We start from the raw sequence: 14,312 nt of genomic DNA, 5'->3' as shown, positions 1-14,312 counted from the left end.
AAAATCGTATACGCGCACGTAAGAATCGGTCCATGCACGACAGTGCACGGTAACAACGTGCCCCAAAAAGCCGGTGGCTGAAATGCTATTTTTCAGGGGATCATATTTCGAGTTCTACTGTCACAGACGTAAACGTTCAAGTGTTTTGGGTAGTCCTACGCCTAGCGCTCATTTGTACATCTGTCGGAAGGACATACTGCAGTTATCCTACAATATAGGGTCAAAATTTAAACACTGCACACTACCTCCAGAAGACATAAATTAAAAAAAATCTATTGCATTACTCGTCTACCACAGACCTTAGGCGGTTTATAAAACAGCGCTTGTTCATAGGCGATTCTCGAGAAAACCCCGAAAAACCATGATTTTTGAGTGCGAAAACTACCAATTGTGAGGATGGAGACAGAAGCACTGGGAGCAAAAGAGAGAAGAGACAGTGCAAATGGAAAAAAAGATATGAGTGGGCCCCATCCAGACTGGCTAACTTTAACACGTAGGTATAGGGAATGGCGCATTTTGGACCGAAATTTTAAAACGCGGGTGTAGGGAAAATAATAATTTCGACCTCCCTAAACTTTTGAGCTGCCGAGTTACGGTGCAGACAGTGGCAGTGGGAAAGAAAGACAAAAGGAGACTGTATAAGTGTGAGAGGAGACAGTAGCAGTGGGATGTACTGTAAATCAATTGGAGAAAAAGGAGACCCCGTGAGAGGCGTATATAGACCCTGGCAGTCAGACGGAGATGCTGAGTATGAAGGCGTAACAACAGAGAGAGAGACTGGGTAAAATTATTTAAAATGTTCTGCGTTAAAACAGCGCATGCCAAAATTTTTGGTCAGGAAGGCGGAATGAGGATTGAAGCATGGCAGCTGGTTTTCCACTTTCCTATCAGAGTCATTTAAAGAGGAACATAATCGCCTTTGTGTTCCGACAGGAGCATTTCTCCGCTGGTAGTTATTATTCTTAAAAACCAGAATCAAAGTGCTTTAGTTGAGGATCAAACCATCGTTCAGGCGCGCAACATGGTTGTGAGACAACGGCTGCCTAGATTCCAAGAAAACAACTGCAGAAACATAGGGTAAAGCTTTCACGTTTTTATCGCGAGGAAACGGGAGTTTAGACACAAAGGATTCACCGTACAGAGGAAAATAATGAACCACCCCTTATAAAAAAAATATCAGTAAAACAAAACTTAAGCCATGCAAGGACGTTGGAAACACCGTATCCTCGAATTACATTCATGTATCCCGTTGCCATGTATCCTATATTAACCAATGAGTAGTGAATGCGTAGTAACTATATTTGGGAAGACGATAAATCCATTGGTCACGAAAAAACAATTGACTAAAAATTGTCTAGAATTCGATTTGCACTACTTATTTTCAGTACCCTCCCCAGAACGCCGCTACCAAAAAAATCTGGCTTTGGCTCCTTGATAACGTACTCATAACTGAAGGAATGGCACCCAAATTTTCGGTTATTTAAAACAATGAACAGAAAATCGTAAAATTTCTAGGTGCGTCAATCCTGTGTCGCATTCACATTATTAAAATAAATGGTAAGAGACCCTAATCTCACACCAATCTAATGGCTACCTCAAAACATGCAACGGTAAACTTATCAAAGAACTTCTGGCTGGGTTAGAGCAACGCTGAGTTGCAGCACCAGCCTATACTACTCCAGGAGAGGAGTAACTTACTGAAGCCCCTGTTCTCCTACACAAATTGTGAAACGGCCCGTGTGAAGCTTCCGGTCAGGCGAGTTCCGCCGCCTCGATACACACTGAGCTTGGTGGCTCGACTCAACGGAATATTACGCAGTGGCGTAAGGCACAACTAAGTGGCGCTAACGTACGTAGATAAAGGAACTGGAAAATGATTCTTATGGTTAGATAATACGCTTTACACACTCGTTTGCTGAAACAATACAGCGAAGGTATTTAACAAACTATTAATTTCACTTTACCACAACTTACTTCCGTTAAATTAGACAAATATACAGTGCTAACATAAATTATTCATTCGCTTTCCAAGTTCTATATTTTCGTAAGTATTACTTTTAAGAATATGACCGATGCATGCGTAGAAGTGTAAACTCACCGAGTTTGCTTTGAACCCACCAACTGGTGGCCAGCGCCTTCAATTTTGCATCATAATACAGGAAGTAAATGAGGATGAACATTTCGCCTCCAAGCTGATATTCAGCGACAAAGCAACCTTCCATTTATCCGGGAAGGTTAATTAGCACAACGTAGGCCGTTTTTCTTGTGGAGAAGACTGTGACGGGTTCCTCTTACCGTGATATGATGCAGCTGAGGTTGTTTCCACAAATGACCGCTTTTCTCGAGAATTGCATCTTCCAACAACACGGGGCACCCCGTCATTGGAGCATCGATGTTCGTCGCTTTCTAAACGATGAATTTCCGCATTACTGGATCTGGCTCTGTTCTTTTGCGGGCGCCCGCCTCCCACCCCCCAACGTCGTGTAACCTAATGCAGTGTGACACTTTCCTTGTGGGTGCACTTTGGACAGTCTATACGTAGCCCCACCAGCAGGACCACTGTAACAGCTGACAGAACGCATCAGTGCTGGTGTGATGGCCACTGACATGATGTTGCTACGTAAGGTATGAAACAAATTTGACTACCGCTTGCACGTGTGTCGTGTGACTAGAGGGCATCCATAGTACACTTGTACAGTGCAAATACAAAACTGGTACGTTAATGGTTCTGTTCATGCAATCAGTCATATTTGTAGATGTAATACTTTGGAGAATTTAGAACTCTGAAAACAAATGAATCGTTTATAGAAGCCTTGTATACAGAGTGTACCAGGAGGAAATGTCAATATTCTGGGATATGAATTCTGGAACATGACAGCAACTATCATTCGAAGCAGAAACGTCTGGTAAACACAGGCTTTAAAAAGCATACCTTATGAGGTATGAGCACTTGTGTAATAGGAGAGATGTACTTAACTGTAGCGAAGATGAACAAGTGCTCGTAGCTCTTAAAATATACATTTTACAGCCCATGTTTACATAGCTTTTGGCCTGAATGGGTGTCCCTGAATACTGAGAATTTCTCCAGGGACACCCTGTATGTGTCTCAAAGTACAATTTAGACGCATATGTAAGACACAAAAAGAAATCGGCTGTGCATCGTTAATGTGCCTACCAGACGACTGCAGATAAACGACGAAAGAACATGCGGATTGCTGTGGCCAGCAGCAGCAGCATTACTACTACTACTACTACTACTACTATTACTACCACCACCACCACTGACAATATCATAATTATAATAATAATAACGATAATAGAAACCAACTAACAAGCTTCGACATTCCACCGAGAGCACAAAATTTGTAGGCGCAACTGCGTTAACTTCCCCTAAGCTCGTCAGAGAAGTTTCACGCTATGGGCCACTTTCACTGTACGCTGAGGGAAAATCTTTACTCCTTTATGCCTCTTGAGAGTAAAAGGAGCCTCTCAGCAAACTTTAAGGAGCAAAATATAAGCTTCGAACAATACAAAGACGACTTTTGACACATGAACCACTTAAGGTCAAAAATAAGTAACTGAGTCACTGAAATGATAGCACGATAGCCGAGTGTAGATTCTGAATCTACGCCCCCCATCCTCTACAAGTAAATTAGATCAAAACGCTAAAGAATTCGATTTTTTATCATTTTATGCAGTATATTTTTAAGAAGTATTCCTACTCACTTAGAAGTGAGTGCACATGTGTAAGGACGGGTAACACAGACATCATTTCAGTTTAATTAACATTATTTGGCGACTAGGTTGGAACAAGGTCTCTTCAGCTGTTTCTTGACCTCCACTATTTATATTGGAAAACGTCGTGCTGGTTATTTTACCATTTCTGTCCAAAGAAACAGGCGCCAACTAATATGTTCCAAAATGCCGCGCACAAAAACGGGAGTCTTTCGGGACTTATACCGTGGGTTCTGATGGTGACAGAAAGGTATAGTCAAATGTTTTGGATACCCTTTAACTAGAGAACATTTGTATACATAGCAGAGGGGTCAAAGTATGAATATTGCACAACTTCCTCCTGTTCAAGCAAATGGATCAAATCGGTTAGTTCTTTCTGCATTTGATGTGGTCTACGATGGGCCTTAGCGGATATGGAGGCACCATTAGTTCGTCGGCGGTTCCTTAGAAAACCCAAAAATTGTGTTTCTTACCACTTTTTCATACCAGAACTGAGCCGCGGATTCCAAGACGGCTATGCACAACAAATGCCTTTATCATCAGAAGGGTTCTGGAAACATTTTGTAGTACTGAAGTACATGAAAAAATTTTGTGCGCGAAAAATCCTGTCTGAGGTGTAAAATTAGTTTTACGTTATTTCAGTTTCACATAACTATCAAAATTTTACTGAACCACAAAGTTTTTTTCATACGAGTGACGTGCCCTGCAGTAGCAGGGAAAAGAAGGGAAACCAGCCGGAAAATGTTCCTATTGGAGCTCCTCTTTATTAAAAGGCTGGCTGAAAAGTGGGGATCCATCTGCCTCGTTCTACCTTCGTCAGAACCATTGAAAATTTTCCCCAAAATTTTGGCATGCGATCATATTCGCGCTTTTTTATGCTGAGAGAGATGAAGGTAGTGTTAGTGGGACAGAGGCGAAGAAGTAATATATACTGGAAAATCGTAGACAATGGCTGTGGTATAGAACAAGCGAAAGACACAATGGCAACGTGAGAGAAACAGAGGGGCATAGTAGCAATGGCATGTAACTGACAATGACAGAACAGTGCTAGGAAAAGAGGGTTGGTGACAGTGCCAGTGGGAGAGGAATAAAGAGAAGGAGAAAGTGAAAGTGGGTGAGGGCCAGTGATAATCAGAGGCACAGTCTATGTCAATGACAACGAGGAAAATAAAAATAAAAAGGGACACAAAGGGATGACAATGTGCTCATGAGTTGCGCTGAATGAATGAATGAGTGAGAGAATGTGCAAGTGGGAGTGGACGAGTATGAGCGACTTACAGTGATGGTCTAGTGCAAGATTCCCAACAAAATTTTCTCGAGGACCCTCTCATCGAGCATGATTGGTACCTTGTCATATCACAGTATCAAGTATCCCTTCCATGCGATACAATCTAATTAAATCGTCTGATGAACTTATGGTATCGTCGACGTCCAAGAAAATAAGAACGAGAACACATGGTGGATGAATTGAAGCTTCAATATCACTACATTTGGATACTACTAGTTTTTCGTTTTAACGTCAACAATTCACTTATCTGTTGAGAGAGAACGAACGCGTGCATGTAGTCGTTGAGAGTTCGCTATCCTGGTGTATTTTCAGGTAGTTTTTCTTTGGTATGAAGCAAATGTTAGAACTGGTACTCCTCTTCCAATTATTACCGACTGAGTATCAATTTAGCCCCCTCCTAGTTGACTGGGACTTCGTTATCGCGAGGACCGTCCTGACCGCTTGGGCACCGGTAGAGACAAAATGTCTACGCGACCTGACACCACTGATAGAACAGCTTTCAGCTTTCAAGAACAATCATCTTTCCTAATTTCGCGTTCTTTCATTAGCGCAAAGTTTCCTACTGACAGGAAACTGTAATTCTACTCCAGATCACGCTTTATCCTTGACTGTCGAATTAAAGTATTGTTGTCGCATTATAAGATAAGTCACAGCTCGCAGTAAGTGACGAACGGAACACATCGAGTAAAACAGCAGTGATATCTGGCGTACCTCAAAGAAGTGTTAAACGCCCTCTGCTGTTCCTAATCTATACAGACTATTTAGGAGACAATCTGTGCAGCCTTCCTAGATTATTTGTAGATGAAGCTGTCTTTCACAGTCTAGTATAAAGTCACCAAAAAATCTAAACCAACTGCAAAATGATTTAGACAAGATACCCGCATGGCGCCGAAACAAGTAATTGACTCCAAACAATCCCGTTAATTTCGGATACATGATAAATCACACAAATCTAAAGCTGGTTGATTGATCTAAATATCTATGTGGTAAAATTGCAAACAACTTAAATCGTCAAATAGAAAATGTTGTGGCGAATACTGCTTTTTATTGACATGATACTTTGAATATGCAACAGATCTACTGAAGAGACTGCTTATACTACGCTTGTCCGTCCTCTTCCGGATTACTGCTACGCGGTATGGGACGCTAATCGGATAATATTGACGGAGAACGTCAAGGAAGTTCGAAGGGCAGCTCGTTTTGTACAATCGCAGTGTAGGGGAGAGAGGATAACGGTTATGATACGCGAGTTGGACTTTCCATCATTAAAACAAAGGCGTGTTTCGTTGCGGCGAGATATTTTCTTGAATTTTCAATCACCAACTTGCTCTTGCAAAATTATTGTGCTGACGGCCACCTATAAGGAAGAAATCATCAGTGTGACACAAAAGAGAAAGGCTTAAGTATTCGTTTTTCCCGCGTGCTATTCAGATTGGAACTGCAGAGAGGTTGTCTGACGGTGTTTCAATGAACCATCTGCCATGTACTGAAGTGCGAATTGTAGGGCAGTCATGCAGATCAGAAGTTTGCCAGGATAAGGCAGGGACACGAACCCAAAGCCTCCGTATAATAAGGGATGCAGTTCTAAAGACGACTGGTTATTCCTCGTAACAGAAAGAATGACGAAATAGATATTACGAGGATGGGAGGTAAATGCAGTTGGCTAGCCTTGCAGGGGCGGTACTGTAAGGGAGGGAGGGGGGTGTCTGGAGGCCGGAAGCTGGCAACGGCGCGGGGCGGCAGCAGTGGCGGCGGCAAGATGGCAGACAGCAGCTTCCCTTATCTGGCGCGAGGGGGCGCGACTGGCGCGACGCCTGATTACAGGAACGTGAACTATGTGGTGGCGAGGGGCAGCGGGCCGATAACCTCGGGATCCGGTTTACCGGGCGCGGCGCGGCGCAGGTGGGTCGCGAGTCCGGCACGGCGCCGCGCTGCAGTCGCAGTCGCCATCATGTGGTCACTGTTGTCAGCTCTCCACAGACTACGCTCCTACAGCCATAGACCGACACCCTGACGTCATCGTTGTCGCCTCCAATTTGACGTTGCACGATCGTGGTTCGGCACCTACAAATATTCAATGGCGCACTCTATGGAAAGGAAGGTCACATTTTAACGCTCTGTACAGGATATCACATCAGACTAAATTGAAAGAATCCCAAACTTTACGCAAATTAGTCCAAATACGTAAAATTGTAGTCTAGTTGGCAGAACGGAGAAGAGCTCAACGTGAGACAGTAACCACTTTCAGAATATCGCGGAAAACCTGAATCAGGATGATCACAGAGATAGAAGTATTAATAAAAAGTCTTTCCAGTCTGTACAGCTTTATACAACTTCGAACAGTATGTGACTCAAAAATACGCAACTGTTACAAAAACGAGCGTATTCACACATCCAATTGTTTAAAAAAGTACCACGGGTTAAATTTTCTCTATTTTCTTCAGTTTCACATACTGACCCGCTCAGGATATGCGAGTTGCAGTAACACAAACCATTGCTCCGGAAAAGTTCGGGTCCAGTTGTCTACGCGGTTTGATTTTGGAATCTGACGTTCTAAAATCAGTACGCAGTCAACGCCAATGCAATTTATCCTCTAGTCCTATCCTGACCCGGATGAAACTAGTTCTGAACAAAGGAGTGAAACACAGTCTCCCTGAACTTTATGTTCTGATACATTAGTAATAAAATTCAACTATTTTCTCTCCATCTTTACAGAAAGGCTGAGGCGCCAATTCATATGCACAGAACGACTGCATCTTGGTATCTTTTTTACAGTGGACTGTTAACGTGAAACAGTAGTGAACTTCCCGCCCCTCCACCTTTCCTCCCTGCCAGTTGGAAACCATATACGAGCTTGTCTTCTTAATCGGACTACCTAGGCTTTCGGAGTACGCAACTGGAATGGCAAGTACAAACCAACACTGTGTAACAATATAGCGCTTCAAAAATGAAATAAATTGTAAATGGCGGGGAGTAGAGGCGGAGTAAGGAATAAGCGATGGGAAAAGGGTGAGGAACACAGAGGTAATTAGTGCACAAATTATATGACACATCGTGCCTCTGACAGTACAGCATTCCGTTTATACATCAGAGGAAATATTCCTACTCGCCATGTCTCAAAAATGAATTAAATCTTTAGACAACCTGTTTCTGTTTCGCTTTCACAAAGAACTCCTATCGGAAAGTAGAACAAAACGTACTACTACTATTTCTCGCCTGATCAGTAACATGGTTAACTCGAAAGCCGAATAAATCGAAAATGAGTGTCACTTGTACGCAGTCCCTTATAGTACAACACTGAGAAGGGACTATCGCATCAAAAACATATCTGAAATGTACTGCTTCAATTTTTTTTTCTTTTGGTGCAAAATCGTATCGAAATAATTTTCGAATATGAGGTTCAGATTAAGAAAACAGCCGTGTATAGCTTTCAATTTTTGTGATGTTTCAGTTAATTAGAGCGTGTCATATGGACACTAAATGAAATTATCAATCACCTTGAAACATGTAACAAAAGCTTTTTGCTGTCCTAAATGTCTCCAGAAAATGATTTCGTCTAAATGTATTAAAAACCACGGAATCAGCCTCCGCTAAATAGTATACTGTAATCGTTTCCTTACCACAATATTCTCTATATACACTATTTATACTTGAGTGTAAGAGCTTCCACTTATCAGGTTTCATACTTTCACGATGTGTACAGCTTAAGTCGCGTTTCATCCATAGTTATATCGCGCTGTTACTTGTGCAACGGACATGCAGTTGGTCGGTTCGTTAACTCTGTGGGCAGGGTCACCCATAACATCACAAAGCTTCTGTCTACTCGCAGCCTTAGGATCATCAAACTTCCTAACAGCAGAGAATGTGGAGATACGACGTGAAATGACTCATAAAAAATTAGTGATAACGCATCAAAAGTAATTACGACGCCTTAGTGTTTATGAGTACTGCCATGTAGGAGAAAGAGTGACTTGCGTAAGACTGACAAATCAGTGCAAAAATCTTAAAACTACGCAGCTTTCAATTTAATTTTTTATACATGTTGAGAGGCTTTCAAAATGGAGTGCAACATTGTAAAGTGGCTAATTCACCTTTCGAGTGGAGCACATTCAGTCAAAGCAACAAAATCAGTGTAAGAATGATGGGCAGTAATATCCAGAACGATATTCCGGAAGCAAAATGATAGTAAAACATAGACAGTAATCGTACATACACCCTTATTAACCGAAACAGCACAAAATCGCTTCAGTCACGTGTATGTGTAAGAAGGAATGAGACGGGATTGACACATGCACCTCACCGTAGGAAAGACTAATGAAGAACGGATCAAAAACTGATGTTAAGGAGTAAGCTCTGAAGAAGCCAAAGCAAACAGACGTTTTTACAAGGTTTACACTTTGCTATTATCAGTTTCAAGCAATGATGAAATTGACGCAACACATCACCACTTGTAAGTAAAAGACACATTAGCAACTAAATACCTGATACTGACTGACAAAATTCGTACATGAACGTAATACACCCTTGCCTCTTTAACTGCGTCCTTTTCGCCTTTTAACAGAATTCATAGGCATGGAGCTGCGTCAAACGAAAAAAAGGCGTACGTCGCATGTTATTCGGAAGTATCTGTTGCCTACCCTTAGACGGACAAAATTTGTGAGTACTCTGAGTGCACTCTCGATTTAGAGTTGTCTGTAGACTAAAATCAAAATTAAACCTAGTGTTTACTGTATTCAGCCCATTCCGAACTCAGAATGCACCAATCCACTACTTCCCCCGTCGTGCTCCACTGTGTGTGTGTGTGTGTGTGTGTGTGTGTGTGTGTGTGTGTGTAATTCATAGGACCAGGCCAGGCATTACTGTGCAGAAGTACTGTACCTGATATTACCACACGAAAGTATTTAATTTCCGCAAAGGAAACAGCAGAGGGGCCAGTGTGTCGACCGCGGGCTGTGCTCGGTACCCTTCGGTCGAGCTCGGGAGCTCTCGGATATTTGCGGCTTCGCCCAGCGCCTTCACCACGTGCTGCCGCCAGTCGCCTCTCGCGCGTCGGCGGAGGCGGTTCGGTAACAATCTGAGAGGGGATTTATGTAATGCAACGAACCGACAACCACACATGGCTCAATCTACGTACGAGTTTTCTGCAAAGTGACACCTAATTCAACAAATCTCGTCGCTTGCAGCTATCGGCTTAAAACAACGCCGATTCGCCAGCGAAAAATAACTACCAGGTCGAGCGTAAGCACTGTTTTCATTGTGTGCCATGCTAGCAGCGTCAAGGCGGACTTCATGGATAACCGCAAAAATACCAACATGGACGATGTCGGTAAATCAGTGTCATGCGACTACACTTTTGTTGTTGTACGTGAACGTAAAGTTACTTGTCTTCATACTTCTTGCTAGTCGGAATCTGTCAGCAAGTCATTTGCATGCCTCTGACCTACCTGTGGGAATGGGAAACGTAATACGCTATTAAGTTATAAGTAACAATGTCCATATCAATATGTATACCGGTAATCCCTATCAGGAATAAGTTACTCCGCATTTTAACCAACAAGCAACATCGTACTTATTTTAATGACCTATCTCCTGTGTGTCAAAGTAATGCATGTATTTTTCACTATTTTTCGCTTCATGTCAATGAAACACATGGAGCCGAGCTTCCGGAGTGGAGCAAGATGGCGTATCATTTATCCATTGCATCCAGCTGATGTTTACTACTGCGGCGCGATACCAACGTGACGTCAAAGATGCCGACTGTGAGACAGACATCTCACCGCCAGTCGGTGTGCCAGATTCGGCGCAAGAAACAGTTTGCAGGCGATCACTGAGCAACAAGACGCTGTATTGCCACAGCTGAAGGTAGTTCTTTATTAAACCGCATTGGCGCAGAAGTCCGGATCTACATCGATTTCATCCACAGAAGTTTAACTGGTAAGATTACTAACACTTCGAATGTTTTGTCCAGGTTGCAGTATTTGAAATTATTAAAAACAAAAGCATTTGCAAAACGCGCAGTCTTTTCCCCGTTGGAATTATGCCCCATATTTGTTCGTGAAGCGTGAATTTGTGTGATCTTTATATACTACTGTTGGTGGCACTTAAGCCACAATTTGAACCATCTGAGCAGCAAAAACCGCTATATACTCCTGGACGTTACGGTATATTATATAGAGCCAAGGAAACCTTAACTTCTTGATCACAAGGAATGGTAAACAGATCAAACTTGCAAGGCTTGTATCTCTTCTCAGTCGCATCTTAGCAAAGGAGAGATCACTAGCAGTCATCCAACCGAGCCTGCTTCCTCTACCCCCCTCCGCTCACCGTCTTTTCGCGCAAGGTTGCCACTAACAACATGCAAGAAAGTAATAAGCTGCACAGAAAGGCGACAAATCCTGTAAAACACGCAGTGACCTGCGACACTTTCACAAAAGCATTCTCAGTTAATAAAAGGAAGAGCTGGGGTAGATTGTCAAGTGGTGTGGCCGGAGACAGATAACCAGAAAGAAAAGCACGAACCTTCCAGGAAAATATTGGTCGTCTCGTAGTCAAAAGGCGATTTACGAAATGCGAGTTTGGCTTCCGGACAGTCTTCTCATATACTTTACGTCGCACTGGCCCCGCTAGTTAACTCTCTCTTCTTTGAGGTCTTCTTTCACTTGATGCCATAGTCCGTAGCACGACCGCAATCTCTAACTTCATTCACCATCTTAAACGCTCTCCTCTTTTCCTTACTCCCCCCCCTCCACGGCGGTTTGTCACGACTGCTCCAAAACCAGCTGTGTGATGATACGGCGTGGGCAACTGCTGAGCGGCCTTGGCAGCTTGCAGTGTCGCCAACAGATGGCCTGCCTGCATTCAAAACTTTCATCTAAGCACGACACAGCCCAATAACATATAAATTATATTCCTATAATCTTATGCATCTAGTTTGCTTGTGAAATTGCAGTTACTCTTCAAGTTAGTGTTTTCCTCTTTTCTTTTTATGATAAATCTAAGTGCCATATACATAAGCTTTTTTCACATCAACAGCCCATTAGGCCATTACTGTTCCTTTTTTTGGTATTTCTGAGGCTATCTAAACATTTCTTGGCATACGGCTACTATGAATGGCACAAAAGCTATGGCAAATGTTAAATTATTTTCTGAATTTAATAACCAGGAGACTATGCGTAAAGTAATTGTTACGAGTGGGCAACATTTAGTTATCATATTCTCTGTGCCACAATTTCTTCGCATGTTTCAATTATTATGTTTTAACGCGAACATACTTTTTTGGTGAAGGAGCGTTAAACATCGCAATCTGGAAAAGTAAAAACTACAGTATCATTGTTACAATAAAAAATAACTCCGCTTGCTTTGATCACGAAAAACCTTGTGGTGACACTACACTACTGCATTACGTACCTTTTACATAAAGAAACTAAATAAGAATATTCGTTTCCTCGTTACTATCCCGTGACATACGCTGGTTTATTTTATTTGCGGTATTCTATCATGCGGGCAAACATACAGAAACTCCGCTCTACGTAACTGGAAGTAGTACGCTTTTTTTTTACATCGTTCTCGGCTAGCTCCCACACAATCCATTTCGTTGTTTCTGTTAAGGATTTTCGTACAGCTCGTCGCGTATCTTCGTGTCCAACCTATGAATGTAACTGGATATGACTTCTGGCCTTTCGATGTCCCCGGAATTCTTCCATTCAAATCTGTTCCACCAGCAACTTTACCCAGGGGGGGGGGGGGGGGGGGGGGGGAATAAAACTTCTCATTCCTCCCACTGCCTGGAAACGAAACTCCATTCTGCACTCTCAGTTTCAAGACATACTTTCTCCATCACCTCACTTCCTTTGATTATAAACTTTACCTTCCGTTTCACTTCTCACAATTATAAACTACGAGCTTGGACTGAGCCCACTTGAACTTTGATTAATATTTAATTTTTTCATAGAGTTAAGTTTAATTTTTGTCGTTTTCGACATTTTTTTCGGTTAGTTACAAATTGCTGTTCAATGCACTGTTGTCGTTTAGCTCTGTAAAAGAAAACATCAATGCAAGAAGGTATAGTTCAAGTATTCTTAATAATGACGAGGTTTTTTTTTTTTTTTTTTTTTTTTTTTTGTAATGAACTATGTCCTACAGAGTATATTATCATAGACAAAACATGTAAATTTGGGAAAAGAAATAAGAAAAACGAAAAAATAAAAAAAATATGTTCCGTTAACATACAGCTGCCGTGAACTGCAAAAGTGGTTAAATCCTGATCATTTAAACTTCCAGGGTTTACAGAGTATAAGAGGGCGATTCCAATATTCATTTAATACACAACATCAGGGTGCAAATCCGCGCGCGTGCTCGTGAAGAAGGAAGGAGGAGAGAGAGAAAGAGAGAGAGAGAGAGAGAGAGAGAGAGAGAGAGAGAGAGAGAGAGAAATACATATTAAAAAAACAACTGATAACTGCGTTGCGTTCGATCTCAGTAAGGGCTTTGCTACCCAATAGAATTTCGAAAAACCATCTATTGAGTTATCAACGTTTCTGTGCATTGGAAGAATACTTCGTAACAAGGCATGCGTCTGAACATTTAAGGGTCAGTTTTACACTTCAGCAACGCTAAGCTCTCAGTTCAGAAAGCCGCAGCTTTTATCTGCTTGGCAGCCTGAACGTAGGCACTAGACGGCACGCTCCCTTATCGTAAACTGTGTCGTTCTCAAGGATTTCCTCGCAATTGTTATCTGCGCCAGAAACCGACAAACGAAGGATGGTGCTCCCTCACTTGCTAAGGCTACAGAAATAACACGTCGCATCGAAACTGCAGATTATTGTTAGCATTGAACATGCGCTTGACACAGTTGTTCGGGTACATAATGGACAGAAAGGCTTAAAACAAGTGTTTCCACTAGGACACTACATTAATTTGTCGAAAATTAAAATTTACCGGTATCACGACAAACCATTTTCACATGACACAGCTTCACTTCAGATTACGTGCGTCATGAGCTTTTGTACACGTGGACAGTTTTTAAACATACCAAAGATATAAATCGTCGGAAGAGCTGATACACAAAGAAGCCGCCTATAACATCACTGCGATAATCATACAAAACACGGTAGAACACGCAAACAGGGCAAAGCACGTCTCTCTTCCACTGATGAAGTAGCGTGCTTCAATTGCATGGTAGTGTGTTTGGCAGCTTCTTCAGTTATCAATTCGTTCAATGATTGGTATGTTCAAAGACCGTCCACGTACAAAAATGTCTTTTTACACACAAAATCTTAAGTGAACATGT

At 42.1% G+C, this 14,312-nt stretch overlaps 1 protein-coding gene across 6 annotated transcripts in view; it reads right to left on the bottom strand.

Annotated features, from left to right (window-relative positions):
* The window catches only part of LOC124606748 (serine/threonine-protein kinase tousled-like 2), a 583,729-nt gene that overhangs the window by 47,524 nt on the left and 521,893 nt on the right, over positions 1-14,312 (bottom strand). The window contains exon 1 of one of the 6 annotated variants that reach the window (XM_047138794.1): positions 11,543-11,714. The exons of the other annotated variants lie outside the window; for them this stretch is intronic. The gene's annotated coding sequence lies outside the window, so the exon portion shown is untranslated. Of the gene's footprint in view, positions 1-11,542; positions 11,715-14,312 lie in introns of those variants that run through there. 6 annotated transcript variants of the gene reach the window in all.

Source organism: Schistocerca americana, chromosome 3 (genome assembly GCF_021461395.2).
Source record: "Schistocerca americana isolate TAMUIC-IGC-003095 chromosome 3, iqSchAmer2.1, whole genome shotgun sequence".
In the NCBI taxonomy this organism is placed as follows: Eukaryota; Metazoa; Arthropoda; class Insecta; order Orthoptera; family Acrididae; genus Schistocerca; species Schistocerca americana.
The sequence above is the reverse complement of the archived record's forward strand: the minus strand, read 5'-3'. Positions and strand labels throughout refer to the sequence as shown.